Raw genomic sequence first — 16,470 nt, forward strand, 5'->3', positions numbered from 1 at the left:
AGCTCCTGGCATATAGGCATTGTCTCATGTAGCTTTGTGTCCCCCCGTCCCCTGCCACAAAAGGGTCTAAGAGCTTCAATAAATATTTGTTGGATGAATGTGCATGAATAAAGTTCAATAAACTTTCATATTTTCCTTTTGAAGTCCATCTATAATGTAAAAGGTGCTTTTGTTAGACTGATACAAAATTCATTTCTGAGAAACAAAGATGCTGACATGTCTGGCTAGGGTGATTTGTGTTGGTTGCTTTGGTATAAAATGCTACCAGGGATGGGTCTGTGGTTGATGTGCCTGGCAGGGTTCTGTGTTCAGTGCTCATTTTAGTTACCCTGAAAATCAGGTCTGAATGTGATACGTTTACCCCAATCTTCTACCTGAGAGCTCTAATTACAGTTTCAAAATTGTTATCATTTGATCAAAATCTCTTCAAAACTGAATTTACTTTTTTATAAACATGAGGACTTAAAAATCTTTAATATTTCATCAATGAGTAGCTATAGCATCTCTTACATATTACCACTAATAGTATTTTAATTCTATGTAACTTCTTGTAAGTCAAGCATTTAGATAATATGAGCACTTTCACTGATTATGTTAAACTTCATTTATCCAGAGTCCACTCATTTTTAAACCAGAAGGTGTCAAGTCTGAGTATTAAAAATATATCTGTTAAGCACACTGTTATCCTAAGCAAGGTGAGGTGTATTCTTTCTGCTTAATAGGATGACCAAAAAAATTGATTTTGGAGTGTGCTTTGGGCTCTGAATACCAACACTAAAGGCACCAATGAATTATTCCTTTCTTTTGTTAGTGCAGCTCAAGGCCCTTTGAGTTGGAGGGTTCCACACTTGGTCAGGGCCATACAGAAGGTGTGGAAATGCCTGCTTCGTGTACATAAGACATGCCAGAGCTGGAGATTGGGGCATTTCTCCCACAGCAGCATTGGAGTCCCACTTGGCTAAAATAGCAGCCACTCAACAGGGTATGAAGGTAGCCGAAGCCTGTCCCCTCCCTCCTGCTGGGAAGCACTCTCCCACCCTCAGGGAGCTGGAGAGAGACTTTCCCCCTGACTTTGGCAAGACTGCCAATCCCCATTCTGATACATAATTTGCTTTTATTTTATCCATATTCTGGAGAATAACACTGTATTTCTTTAAAGACCTATAATGATTTTAAAGTCAGATTGCCTCCTCAACCATGGCAAATAATACCTTGTTAAAATTTGGTAATTCAAATGAATTATCTGTCCTTTTCATTGAAGAGAAGATGCATTCATGACTTTAGTTTAATTGTTCAGCTGTTATTTTTGTTGCCTCTAGAGTCTTTTGAACTTTGTTTTCTACAACAAAATGTAGAGAGACGCCCCCTAGGTGTAGAGGGAGCCCCAGCATCTCCTGATAAGCAACGTGAGTGGACCGGATTCCTCTGTCTCTGGTACAAGACCCATGAGGCCCTGCTGATATGATTTGCTTTATAGCAGTGTGCACAGCTTGTGTTTCTATTAATACTGTTCCAGGGTACAGATTTATTTGCAAATGTTTTTATTGGATTCTCCTGACAGTCATCTGGTAAACAAAAGCTCCAACATTTCTGGGGTTACAAAACAAGTGTCAGAATGTTTATTAGTTTCTTTCCTTGGTGTTATTTCTACTGCCTTCCTTATCCTCATCTTTCCCTTAGTTTCAGAAACAAACTTCAAAATCTCATAATCAAGTATTTATTATTAAACATAAAAGGATTACTAGAAAAACAAATATCTTGTAAGTGTCTCCCAAATCTGACCAAAATCATTTGAGTAATGTGGATGACAAATAGACTTGTAACTCAAGATTTTTCAATCATAAAAGATGCAGGGCTTCCTTCTCAGAAGAAAGTTTGAATCTACTTTAAATGGATGAAACAATTGAGATATGGATAGACCAGTTGTTTGCCTAAGGTGATTAGAGATATAGCTGTTGAATTTTCTTTTGTGTTTCTTTTCTCCTAGGATCTCAATAGAAGAAAAACGAAACCTTTTGCTTTTCACCTATGGATATTTTCCTGTCTTAAGAACTGCAATTGCTTCTGGTTCCCTTCCTTGCTACCACATCCATAGGAATTTCTCTGCCCTTACCTTTAAATCTTAGCCTGTTAAGCACTCGTGTCCCATTCAGAGATCATTGCACCCATGCTGTTCTGCTGCTTTTTTTCCTTTTCTTCCTTCCTTTCTTTTTTCTGTTCTTTTCTTTTCTTTTTTCTTTTCTTTTCTTTTTTCTTTTCTTTTCTTTCTTTTCTTTCTTTCTCTTTCTTCTTTCTTTCTTTTTCTTTTCCTTCCTTCCTTCCTTCCTTCCTTCCTTCCTTCCTTCCTTCCTTCCCTTCTCTTCTCTTTCTTTTCTTTTCTTTTTTCTTTTCTTTTCTTTTCTTTTCTTTTCTTTTCTTTTCTTTTCTTTTCTTTTCTTTTCTTTCTTTTTGAGGAGTCTTGCTCTGTTGCCCAGGCTGGAGTGCAATGGGATGTTCTTGGCTAACTGCAACCTCCAACTCCCAGGTTCAAGCAATTCTCCTACCTCAGCTTCCCGAGTAGCTGGGATTACAGGCATCCACCACCATGCCCGGCTAATTTTTATATTTTTTAGTAGAGTCAGGGTTTCATCATGTTGGTTAGGCTGGTCTCAAACTCCTAACCTCAGGTGATCCACCTGCCTTGACCTCCCAAAGTGCTGGGATTATAGGTGTGAGCCACCACGCCTGGCCCTGCTGTTTTCTTTAGTAAGTGACCAATAGCCCATGTGAGGATCACAGGAATGTCTATTTCTTAAAATTATAACCTCCCTTTTATATCAAGGGAACTGATAGGTATTTTATAAAACTTTTCCGAATTGGTTAAATTGGTGACCGTTAGGATCACCAGCTCTGTTCATTGCTATCTTAGACTGTTTTTCCCTTAATAGGGAAAATCTCCCACCCACTTCTGTTGTCATTTTGACAACAGCAGACTTCAGTAGAAGAGAATTGTGACTTTTTGCTTTCAGGTTTAGGATTAATGAACCTTTCCCTAAACCTTGCCTCCTGAGTTTCTGGCTGCATTTTTTCTCTCCTGGAAATTGTTTCAACAGATTTCTGTTTTTATGTTTTGTTTTGTTTTTTAGTGAGAAGACAGCATAAAAGTTCATGTGACTGGCTCACTAAGGCCACAATACATATTTCAGCGATAACTCCCAGTGTCCAGTTTCCTCCTGCTGGCCTAAAACAACAGCGTTCTTCATTTTGGGATTAGAGCTTCTCTCTGGAATTGCGGCACATTTCTGAGACCTGTAATTCATGTTCATTAAAGGAGAAATTCTTCTTTCCTGGTGGGATCCTGGGGAGTACATCTCAGTGAGGCAACATACACTGATTTTAATCATGATGTTCCCGCCATAAAGTTTCTGTGGTTGTACTGGGGAGACATTGAAATTCCTCCTAGGTACTACTATGACTTTACTTGTGAGAACTGCCATGAAGAGATTGTTCGGGCTCCTCTTTGTTGGTTTTATCACATAGATCCTGACTTCTGCTATCTGTAAACTTTTCTTCTGTACCTGCACTGCCACAAATTCCCTCTGGGCAGTCATCCTTTGCCCTCTGCTTGCCTGTGCAGCTTAAGTGGTGCTGGCCCCACTTGAGCGGAGGTCCTACACCTAAGTCGGTCAACTCTTCACAGCCCCTCAGCCACAAGGGTTGCTTCAAGGACAGCATGTGATCCTAAAAGAGTCAATGAACTCTATGAGACCTTTCATGGAGCTCCTGGGAGACACACAGATGCTCTCCTCCTGAAGCCTGACTTTGTGAAGAGAGGAGGGAGAACTACTGTGGATGTCTTCCATCCACTTGGAGGCTGAATCCAAGGGTGCAGCGCTGGGGAATGAGAAGTGAGAAACTGGTCCCGATGACATTGTTTGAAACCCAAATCAAGCAATATGAGCTGGTCTTCTTTGTTATATCAGCCAATAAACCATCTTTTCTTGCTTAAGGTTGTTTGAATGGGATGTGTGGTCACTTGCTACCAGAATCCTATCTGATATGCTCAGTATGGTAGTCAACAAACAGCATGAAGGACTCATCTACTCTAAAAATGCTTATCAGTAGATTTTAATAGCCAAGAATAGAACTGGTAAATTCAAAAAAACATAAGTCATGAAAAAATGGAAAATACTTTTAAATAAAAGACTTCTAAGTACTAAGGTCACTTAAAATCACAACAAAGAATCAACCTTTATTTATGTCATTTAATTACTCATATCCACCGGCTGTTCCAGGTCATTTTCATGATTTGACCCTTTCTATGTCAGCCATTAAATAATTTGGTACAAAATGCAGTGTGGTGTGTTAAATAGACTTTGTTTTGAAATGTGGCTAATTCTTTAACCTTGGGCAAGTTTCTTTGCCTCAACTTTTAGGAATATTTTTATGGTGATAATGTAGGTGAAGTGCTTCGATCAAGGCCTGGAATAATGTAAATAGTCAAAAGTAAGAGCAGCTACTATATATTGTTACTGCTATTACTATGGCCACTTGCTAGAAACGTGAGTACCCTCCCACGTGTTCTAGTTTTCATTACTCCTAGTCAGGGAGCTGCTCTACCCTCAGCTGCCTTCTCCTATTGTGGGTCGCCTCTGATGATTTGGAATACTAGCTGCCTTTCATATTGATTGTAACTATCAATAAATGGTCGTTTCTAGAAATTCTGTATTTCTCCATACCCGTTATTTCTGGACTTTTGATTTTGATTACAAACAATGAAGAACATAAAATATAGTTACATATAGCGGAATGCAGCAATCAAACAACAGTAGAAAGTGATGGATTGTAACATCTCTCTGTACACACAGGCATGTCTATAATCCTGATTATTTCCTTTCAACCAATACTTAAAAAATCTGAAATTGCACAAGAGTTAGCTTATATTATTTTACTATATGTTACCCCAAGAATGGCTAATAGAAGACATCTGTTGGTCCATCTCCCATCTTCTAATCAATCTTAGCATTGTTTCTCACTGGCTCTAGATTAGCGTCAGAGTCTTTCTCAACTCAAACCACTCAGCAGGCACTAATTACAGAATGCTGGTGCTTGAGCTGAAACCTTTCTTTATCCCCTCATCCCTGGGTTTCCACATTTTGGAATTTTATTATTGAAATTGAGTGCATATTTTGAAGTGTTTTCAATTTTTCCTTTAATTCTCTATATACCTTAGATTGAAGGAGGGATTATTTATTTGTACAGTCTTGAAGCTGGAGGCCTCTGGTTTCATGACTCAGATTCCTTTTTTTAGTGGAAAGGGACTACTTTTCTTGGATTGCTTTTATCTTATCCCAACTGATAAGAACAACTGCAAAAAAAAAATACACAATGGAGGGAAAAAAGAATAGAAACATAAAGAAGTAATATGAACAGATAAGAGTCAGAGAGGAATCAGGAAAGAGATGTCATAATCCCAAATCCTAGACTCAATTTGGATTAATCAATAAATGTGTATCAGAACTGCTGCTAAGGTCCACAGAGTGCTCAGGTGCACAGAAAAGTCAGAATGGTTCTTGCCCTATGCGGAGCTCACAAACTGGTTGGGAGGAGGAGACATATAGCACAAAGTCTGCAGTTACCAGACACTGTAGCAAGTGTTGGAATATGTATGAAGAGAATGAGATTCTAGGATGGAGTTCACTGACCTCAAGTAAAAGGGCCCCAATTTGACATTGTCTCACATTTCTTGTTTCATAAACTAAAGATTGGGTATGTGAGTTGTTACGTGACTTGTCTTGTTAGTTTGTCCTGTGGGAAGCCCTAGTTTTCCTAACAAGTCTGAGAAACCAAGTGTGGTGATGAATAATTTAAAAATACAGGCTCTTGAATCAGACAGTCCTGACTTGGAATGCTGACCTGTTGCTTACTACCTGTGGGATCTTGGGAAGGTTAGTAATCCCTCTGAGCCCCAATGTCTTGACTTAGTGGGTTGCTGTGGCTCTTAAATCTCATCTCTCTGAAGTACCTGGTGGCACATTAGGTGTTCAGTCAATTAAACTTTATTGTTGGTTAATTTTATTGTCATTATTATCAGGTCAGTAATCTGAACCCTGCTTCAATACTTGTGTTTTATTTGTCCACTTCTAAATTGGAAATTTACTGTTTCAAATCCTAAAGAAAAAGATGAGCTCAACCTGGGACAAGGAAACAATGATTGAGGATGTTGGCTGTAGTTAGGGGAAAACTTCTGGACTTCATGTTTGGGGTAGAGAGATGTAAGCCAAGAGATGAAGATCCCAATTGAAAGAGACAAACAAATCAGAGTGTCAAACACAGAAATCCTAAATATGGGGCAAGGGGTGCAAGGAAACTGACACGGAACAAAGTTTGATTTCTAAGTGTCCTCCAGAGGGCCAGAGAAAACTATCTTAGAGTTTGGGAACAGTTTTGTTGATGTGTTGACAGCTAAGGTTAGAGTGGCATTTCCTTTAGAATATCCCAAGTGTGTGGAAAATGACCTCTTACTGAATATTTTAGTTTCAGTTTAACTTCTTCCTGCATAATGAAAGTGTTGCCTTTTTTTTTTTTTTTTTTTTTTTTTTTTTGGTGGGGAGGCTTGGTGATAAGTTTGTTTATTTTATGGCTGTGTGGTTCATGGAGTCAATTATATTCCAAAGAAGAGAAATCTGACAGGACAGAAGAAATGGTGCTACAGGAAGCAGATAACCACAGCAATAGTTTTATACTTGTTTCATGAAGAACCACAGACAGGGTTTAGCACGTGCAGTTAGTGTGGAGATTAAATGTGGCTGGAGTGGCTTTAATGAAATCAATGTCCTTAATATTTGGCATCATCTCCAAACTGTTGATAGAAATTTGGGGTTGGGTAAATATTCGAGAAAATAAGGATAGATGCTGTCTAAACTAAAAGCCCTCAACAACCTCACCAACTCCAAGTAAGTGATGTGAGAAAACATCTAGCAGGGGCATTTTCACTTAACCAAATATAAGGTATAAAAATGCCAACTTATCAAACAGGTAGATTAGGGTTATACAAAAATATTAGGGCTGGGCGTGGTGGCTCAAGCCGGTAATCTCAGCACTTTGGGAGGCCGAGGCGGGTGGATCACGAGGTCAGGAGATCAAGACCATCCTGGCTAACATGGTGAAACCCCATCTCTACTAAAAATACAACATTAGCTGGGCACAGTGGTGGGTGCCTGTAATCCCAGCTACTCAGGAGGCTGAGGCAGGAGAATTGCTTGAACCAGGGAGTCGGAGGTTGCAGTGAGCCGAGATCGCACCACTGCACTCCAGCCTGGCAACAGAGCGAGACTCCTTCTAAAACAAAACAAAACAAAATAAAACAAAAAAAGTTAATAATTCATTGCCTCTTGTAATCCTCACAATAAATCTCTGACTTTTGTATTTTTATTTCCACTTAACAGTTTCAAATGCATTGGGTAACTTGCCCCAAAGTCAACAGCTGGTCACTTACCAAGACTGAATTAGAACCAGGTCTGATACCAGCATACAAGCTCTCAACCACTCAGCTAAAATGCTGTCTTGAAAATGACTCACCATAGTAGTCATTACACACACACACACACACAAACACACATACATTCACAAGTATTAGAAGCTGATAATGGAAATAAGATTGAAATGTATCTTTAAAGACAATACATATTGTGTAGAAAAAAATGCCACACTCACTAAAGTGTTGTTTTTTCATTGGAATGTATGGATAAAGGGTTAGCTTTAGTCATTTGTATAATCTTGTTGGTAGAATGAAGACAAGTCATCTTTCTAAATGAATTTCTCTGTTGCTAAAATTCATTTGAGCAACTCAGGTCACAGTGACTTTATTTAGCAGGAGATAAATTAAAACTCTTGCTTCTGCAACTTCTTTGATGGGAAGGCTATTTTCAAGCAAACCCACTGCAAGTGAGGTTAGATGTTCTGGGAGGAGATAGGTGTGCAAAAGGTGAGTGGAGAGACGACAGTAACCCTTAGACTGTCATGGGTACAAAATGTCAGGAGAAGCAGTGCATATTATAGGGTAGCTGGAATCATTTTTTTAAAGGGCAGGGGGATTTGAGTTATATATCAATGATCACTTTGAAAAGTTTGTCTTACTAAAACAAAGAGTTTTCAATTAAAAAAATCAGAACACTGAAGGAGAAGGGCATGAGTATTCCACAACATTCTTAAATACACTGAATTTGCAGTATGTCTGTTTCTTCAGTAAGTATAAGAAGTGTTGGTCAGTGCAGTCAATTGTGAGGAATTGTAGGTGGTCAACATCACGTAATATTTTGGGGTTCTGACAGTCATAGAAGACATGGAACCCAAACAGGAGTCAGCACCTGGAACAAGTAGAGATGAGGCTGGAGGGAAGCATGACAGTTGGTACCTTCACTCCTCCTCAGCCTCTGACACAGCCTGGCTTTTGTGCCCAGGTGGGTCAGAACCATGGGCAATGGCAGCAAGGAACCTAAGTCTCAGATTTGAATCCAGGACTGAAAGGGTGAAACACTGTCTAAGAAAAACCACCCTTTGTCTTCAGGGAGCTCTGGCTGCCAGCAGGAGTCTGATCTGGAACTCTGGAGCAGTGATTGCATATGCTGTCTTAAAGAAGCTGCCTTCCCACCATATCTTCTTCCCATACTCTATGCCTCAAGTGAGAGACAAGCCACAAATATTATGGATTCCTTAAGAACCATAATATTTGCCCCTCCCTTATGGTAATTCATAGAACATGTCATCAGTTTAGTTTAGATGTTAAAAATCTTAAAGTAACCTCTTTTCATTGTGCTCTGTATTAGTCAGGGTTCTCTAGAGGGACAGAACTAATGGAAGATGTATCTGTCTATCTATCTATCTATCTATCTATCTATCTATCTATCTATCTATCTATCTTAGAAGATATATATATATATATATAATGGGGAGTTTATCAAGTTTTAACTCACATGATCACAAGGTCCCACAGTAGGCCATCTGCAAGCCGAGAAGGAGAGCCCGTCTGAGTTCCAAAACTGAAGAACTTGGAGTCTGATGTTCAAGGGCAAGAAGCATCCATCACGGGAGAAAGATATAGGCTAGGAAGCTAGGTCAGTCCCTTTTTTTTAAACATTTTTCTGCCTGCTTATATTCTAGTCTCTCTGGCAACTGGTTAGATTGTTCCCACAAAGATTAAGGGTGGATCTGACTTTCCCAGCTCTCTGACTCCAATGTTAATCTCCTTTGACAACAGCCTTACAGACACACCCAGGATCAATACTTTGTACCCTTCAGTCCCATCAAGTTGACGCTCAGTATTAACCATCACAATATCCAACTTTAGTATATCACATAGCTGACTATTTTATATGTATATATAATATAAACCTGCATACATATGTGCATACATATGCATATAAATATGTAATCCCCATATAAACTTTTAATAAAACAACACATGTATTTTATTATAAAGAAAACTGAAACTCAAATTGACTGACCAGTCCAAGATGTTGGAACTAGTGAGATGCACAGCAGATAAGAACACAGGGCTCTAACTGTAAGTCTGGCGTCTTTTTAAATTCTGCCATGGTTTTTGCTCAACATGATGCTTGCAGGCTGGCTGCCCTAGACATGATTGAGTCAGGACTTCCTGGGATATTAGCCGTGGAGCACAAGTCATCACAATAAGAAAAAGTGACGGTGCTACAACAACACACGCAAAAAACATCCCCTACAATTACATCCTATTTCACTGTGTTTGACTTCATTTTTATAGGACCTAGGTTAGGCTTTTGTTGGCTGACCTTCCACAGCAGGGTTTAGTCAACCGTTCAGTAGCATATGAGACAGTGTAGTGTGGTAGAAAGAGTGGGGAAGATTGTAGCCAAACTGACCTGGGTTTGAATCTTGGCTCTGGCATTTTTGTGTCTTTTGCAAGATACTCTACCTCTTTGTGAATTTAACTTCCTAATCTGTGAAGCAGGAAAGACAGCATCTTTCAGACTCATGGTAAGGTGCTTGATACAGTGGCAGCTGATTAATTGATGCTAGTATTACAGTTACCAGAGGCATAAGTGGGCCAAGAAGTGGAGGTGAGACCTGCATAGCCATTGCAGAAGGGTCTCAATGGCGGCTTAGTTTCGAGGTCCTGAGTGATCTTCTGTTTCTCTTCAGCTGGGAGTCCTCTGGCTCTCCCTGCCTCCCTCTCCACCTTGCTGTAATTGTGTTATGAGGAAGAAGGGATAGCTGTGAGACTGTAAAGAGGGTTTCAGAGTTTGCCTACTGCTTACAGGTTCCCGGTAGTTGCCTCTAAAACTGAGTTATCTAAAATAGGTACTTCCACTGTGTGGATATTCAGGGTTTCCACAGCTGTCCTGGGAGGATTTTGGCGGCGGCTCCTCTGTACCACAGCCCAGTGTGCCTGCAGTAGAAGCGGGATTTCCAGTCATCCCATCACTTCTCGGACTCCCCCTGGGAAACCAGGGGGACAATGTCCTGGTGCACTGTGGCCGGTAGACAGCAGAGGGCACCTCTTGCCTGCAATGGAATGCAAACAGACCCCGGAGCCAGAGATGTGAAACACGCCAGCCCCATGGTGGCCACACTGACTGCTGCTCCCCGGTTTCTCTCGCTCTATACCACTACCGGCATTTGTTCTCTACTCCCCCACATTCACCCCCACCCTCTGCTTGGGACGGCCTATTGGTCTTTCATGACTTTTGAGTGAAGAGGGAGCTCTGGACTCGGAGGGAGTTGATTCCCCTGCAAGCTGGGGACTGCCGGCAGTAACTCCTCCAGGCCTTTGTTGAGAGAGGCCTTCCGATCATGTGTGGAACTTTGTTTTATTAAATCTGATGAGTTCTATATTTTTGCCACATGTCACAGATCACCCACGTTGACTGAGCCCTGCCAGAGCTGAGCTGCTGTTACCCTGAAATGAAGCCAGATTTTTTAAGTGGGTGGGGGTAATTCCAGTTTGGTGCTATAAATTATATGGTTCTGCTTGATTTGTTTTGCTCTGGGCTGAGAGAACTCATCATGGAAGGTATGTGGAGATGTGTGTGTATGGGGAGGGGGAGCCAGCAGGAGCAAGGCAGTGGGGAGGAAGGAAGAGGAAATCACAGTGTGCTATAGTGAACCAGTTGAAGAGTAGATACAAACATAGCCCCTGTGTCTTCCTTTCCGCCCTCTTCCCCATGTCAGCTTGTTCTTTTTTTTTTTTTTTTTTTTTTTTTTTTACAATTTTAAAACTTGGGGCTGTTCTTCTAAAATCCCAGGAAGAAACTTGGGGACTCAAGTTCCCCATGAACGGTAACAGAATTTCTTGTAATCCTATCTACTTCTTTATCACAGAAGAAAACTCTGGGAACTTAGAATACTAAGAAATATGACTTGTAGAAATCCACTTTTCTGCTGTGAGTTTGTTAATACTGAAGGAGAATGCTGGAGGATGGTGATTATCATTTGTTCATGGCAATAATTTAAATGTGGTTGGGTTTCTGGGAAGATGAGCCTGGAACCACATAGATAAGGAAATAAGATTTAAACTTAATTATTTTCTTAATTAATGGGGGGGGGGGGGTGGTTAGAATCATCTGGACCTGACAGGCAGGGAACTAGTATATAAAGCATACTATGGTAGAGTCAGAGAGGACTAAAGTTGGAAAATCTGTGTTCAAATCCTTACTCTGCCTCAAGTTCCTAATCTCTCTGAGACTTGCTTTTTTAATCAGTAAAAATGAGGATAAAATAAATCTCACAGGACTCTTATGAAGATTAGATGAGAAAATGTGGGTAAATTCTTCTGTGACATCAAGAGAGCTTAATAAACATTTATTTTTGACTTTTAAAACAGTTCTGTGGGCATGAGGGCAGATTTGGATGTTGTCGAGGAAAGAAATCCGTTTGTCTTCTGGGACTTCTGTTTGATGGGGCAGTGAGATCATGATGGTGCAACTTTCCTGGTATCACAGCTGGAGTAGGAAAGCCTACAGCTTTAAGAAGGACTTCTGTAGAGAAACTAGGAGTCATATTTTGAAGACACATTGTATTTATAGAAAGTACCCTTCATTTACTTCCAAAACAAATAGGTTTAAATAAGCCCAAGTTTTTATTCCTTATTTAGGATTAATTTGCATGTAATTCCAGGTTTGGAATCTTACAAATAAAGTTTTAAAAAATTTCAGTGAGCCTCAAAAAGCAACAATAACAAAAATTCCTAAGTAAAAAGAACACATTCCCCCAAGTTCAGAGAACTCTGAATTGTAGAAATTTGCTTCAAAAAAATCATACGACTGAAAAATTTTAGCTCACCAGAGGGATGAAAATTTTTTTTCTCACAGTGACATTTATTTGCACTCATACAGACATGGGACTGAGTTGAGTTGTAGGTGATTTCATCAGAATGACAGGAGGAAACTTTGGGCTTTCTTCTCCACTATAATATAATTCGTTGAAAGCCAGGATTTTGTTGAGAATCATTGCTATATAAATAAAATAAACTGACTCTCTTCACTAACCTGTTTTGTGTTAGAGGTGAAGCTCTCTGCTCTCTGGGTGGCATCTTTATCTATTATGAAAACACCTATCTTAGGCTAAAAACATTCTCAACATCTCTGCCTCTTATAACCTTGTAGAAAAAATGCTTGAGCAAAATTTTTAAAAGGCCACTTGAGGAAAAGATTTATAATACCTTGGTAATTGAATCATGAGCTGAGAAGGCTTGCACATGACTGTATGAGGTTGCCCTGTTGGAGAAGCCTCCCTTTTGCTTATTCCCCATTGTCCTTCTTACCCATATCTCCCCATTTTGTCTGTCCTCCCTAAATCCTTTGGTCTTCCTAACCCAGGCACCAGTAAGCACTGTTTCTTCATGTCCTCTCCCTGGGCATGACCTTTCTCCATCTAACAATCTTCCCAAGTCACATTACTGTAGGAAATTAGCTAACAATAGTGTTGACAACTGTTTCTCTCAGCTTCATCTTCTGATTTCCCTGACTATACAAATACTCACTTTTCCTACTTAAACTTTTCACAGTAATATTTTCTCTTCTGTTACACCTGCCAAAATGTAAACCTTATTAAAAGCACTTATTAATTTAAAATCTCTTGAGTAATAGCCTTAATCACATGGAATTTGCTAAATCTTTCTGGAGTACTTTACTATAGAATGCCACGTGTATTTCTACTAGAATTTCCCAAAGCTGCACTATTGGTAGAACAAACATTGATGATTTATGATTTTGCAGAAAATAAATTGCTGTTAAAAATTGCCGGGCGCGGTGGCTCACGCCTGTAATCCCAGCACTTTGGGAGGCCGAGGCGGGCGGATCACAAGGTCAGGAGATCGAGACCACGGTGAAACCCCGTCTCTACTAAAAATACAAAAAATTAGCCGGGCGCGGTGGCGGGCGCCTGTAGTCCCAGCTACTCAGGAGGCTGAGGCAGGAGAATGGCGTAAACCCAGGAGGCGGAGCTTGCAGTGAGCCGAGATCGCGCCACTGCACTCCAGCCTGGGTGACAGAGCGAGACTCCGTCTCAAAAAAAAAAAAAAAAAAAAAAAAAAAAAAAAAATAATAATAATAATAATAACTAATTGTTTTCAAAATGAGAAAGCAATTTAGGCAAGTTTTGAAGACAACTGGAAGACTTTTATAGCCATCAAAATGAACTTGGATCTTTTAATAGCTCACTGCTTGTTTTCATCGTGACAGGATTTATATTATTCAATTCCTTCAACTCTACTTTTCTTTCACACTCTTCTATTTTCTGCATCATTATAACTCAGTATTTATGGAGTCTCCTTCCTGTGCCCGAGGACAGTGTATATTCTGTTGGGCAGGACTTGAAAGAGGCAAGAAGAAGGGATGGGACATCATTAGCTCTGACCACATCCCTGCTCTGGTTTTGAGAATTGTTAGCTTTTTTTTTTCCAAGTGAATCAGCATTAAAAGTAAAAAGGGAGATCAGGGTAGTATGTTTCAGAGAGGTTAGCATCTTTTTTGACAGAATTTAAGATACAAGTATAACAATATTCTAACTGTATTTTTGTCTTTCACATATAATTTTGGGCAGTGAGTAATTATTTTCCATCAAATAACTTTCCTCCTGACTCTTACTTATTCCCCATTATTCATTCAATATATGCTTGTTGAAAATCTTAATGATCACAGCAGTGGTTTAACTATAGGAGAAAGCAAAGCCATAGAAAATAGACTTTCCCCCATAATTTGTTCACAGTTGCAACCAGGATGAAAAGTATAGAGTGGAATATATTAGGTAATAATGAAGCAATAAAAAATTGAGACATTAAATACAATAAGAGCAACATCAGTGCATTTTCAAGGAGCCTAGAGGGACAAGAGAGCACAAATGTGGAGATGGCAATTTGGTTGGGGAAGGAAAAGAGTTTTACGGGTTGATTATGAACACACACACACACACACACACACACACACACACACACACTCATTTCTTTGTCTTTTCTGCCATGTCTTGAGTCTTGGAATGCTGACCTCCATGGACTTCTTCACCCAGCTTCCTTGCCATCTGGCTTCCTGTTGGTTCAACCAATGGTAGGTAAAAGCAGGTGAACAGATAGACTGGGATATTTCTTCTTCTGACCCCTCCCTTCTTGGCTTGGCCTTGGCAGCAGCTGCATTGTCCCCCATCTTTGACATTAGCTTTTGTTGGACAGCCTCTCTTCCAGGTAACACTGTTCTCTCCCCTTGCTGTGCAAGTCAAAAGTGGCTAACAGGTTTCCCTTGTTGTGATTCCTTAACTATAGACCATATCTCTGTAAATAATTTGTTAAGGCCTTTGAGTTCCATTGGTCCTGTCTTCTGCTGGAACTATGACTGACATAGCAGTCTTTGTAGGTGAAGAAAACAATATGCAGGGAGGCTAAAAGCAGGAATATGCTTGGGCAAATGCAGATGGATCAAATGGAATAGTTAAGTGAGAAAGTGTCCCACATAAGTTAAGTTTGGAGAGAATGGTAGAGGTCAGGTGGAGAAAGACATCACGTTCCAAGATATTTGGAGTCCTCCTCTGAAAAGGGAAGTCACAGAAGGTTTTTGGGTAGAGAAGGCATATGAGAAGATAATGGTCGAATGTGGACTAGAATAGAGAAAGGAGAGTGACAGCAAGAGAATTTTTTGGGAAGCTATGACAGAAATCTCAGAATTCTTATTGGGAAAGTGTCTTGGTCTGTCGTGTAAGCAGCATACTTGAGAATTTACTGCTCCAGCCTTGAGTCTTAAAGGATCACAATGTGGGTGTCAGTTGGAACTCTCAATACTCATACAGAGAGGAAATAATTGTTGGCTTCTTCTGGGTGACTATGTGAGTTAGAGATCCCCTTAGCAGATGATAACACACTTTTGCACAGGAAAAGGACTAAACAAATGACAGATGACTTTGCAGCAAGGAACATTTTAAAGAGAACATGTTTCCACCTTAGTGATGTTTTGAATTAATGATCCAAATATTACATTTCTTACAGATGTTGGAATGGCATCTGCATTTCCTGGATGGGTTTCTGATGGCTGCAGCTGTGCCCCTTCATTAGGTGGAGTTCTGAGAATCCTGAAATTTGGATGATACCAGTGGTGAAGCCATAATGTTGTTGGGCTTTCTGTGTGCATAGTTCTTTGGAGAATATGAGATCCTTCAGGGCCAGGTCTCAGCTTTCCTGATAGAGGCTAATTTGAAGTCCCACAGTTGGAGATAACATAGAGCAAAATCTCCGAATGATGGTTTTGGCTCGTCCTTCTCTTTTGTGTGTATAGTTGCCTTTGATATGGTATAGTTGCCTTTGATAATAAATAAGGTACATAAAGATACAAGGAGAGGGTTTCTTAACCTTTGTACTGTGTTAGTCCATTTTCTGCTGCTATAATGCAGTACCAAAGACTGGATAATTTATAAAGAAAAGAAATTGATATCTCACAGTTTAGGAGTCTGGAAAGTCTAAGATTGAGGGACTGCATCTGGTGAGGGCCTTCTTACTGCATCATAACATGACAGAAGGCATCACAAGGTGAGAGAGAGAGTACCAGTTTAGGTTTCTCTTCCTCTTCGTATAAAGCCACTATTCCTATCATGAGAGCCTCACCCTTGTGATCTCATCTAACCCTAATTACTTCTCAAAGGCCCCACCTCCCAATATCATCAGCATATGAATTTGGAGATTAAGTTACCAATGCATGAAACTGGGGGACACATTTAAACAAAAGCACATTTTGTGTTGAATAATTCTTTATCATAGGAGAAGGAGCTGTCCTGTATATTGTATGATGTTTAGCAGCATCCTTGTCCTCTGCTTTCTAGATATCAATAGGATTGCACCCTTGTCCCTTCCCCCATCAGTTCTGACAACTAAAAATGTTTCCAGAAATTGTCAAGTATTCCCTAGTGGCAAAATCATACCTAAGTGAGAAGCCCTGTTAAAAGAAAGTAATAATAAAAGGACTCTCTTTGGCA

At 39.9% G+C, this 16,470-nt stretch overlaps 1 long non-coding RNA gene across 2 annotated transcripts in view; it reads left to right on the forward strand.

Annotated features, from left to right (window-relative positions):
* The window catches only part of LOC139363159 (uncharacterized), a 146,370-nt gene extending 142,003 nt beyond the window's left edge, over positions 1-4,367 (forward strand). For both annotated transcript variants that reach the window (XR_011623090.1, XR_011623089.1), the window contains exon 3: positions 3,126-4,367. This is a non-coding gene — a long non-coding RNA (uncharacterized lncRNA). The remainder of the gene's footprint in view (positions 1-3,125) is intronic.
* The last annotated feature ends 12,103 nt before the right edge of the window (positions 4,368-16,470 follow it).

The sequence above is a fragment of the Macaca nemestrina genome, chromosome 5 (assembly GCF_043159975.1).
Source record: "Macaca nemestrina isolate mMacNem1 chromosome 5, mMacNem.hap1, whole genome shotgun sequence".
NCBI classification, from domain to species: domain Eukaryota; kingdom Metazoa; phylum Chordata; class Mammalia; order Primates; family Cercopithecidae; genus Macaca; species Macaca nemestrina.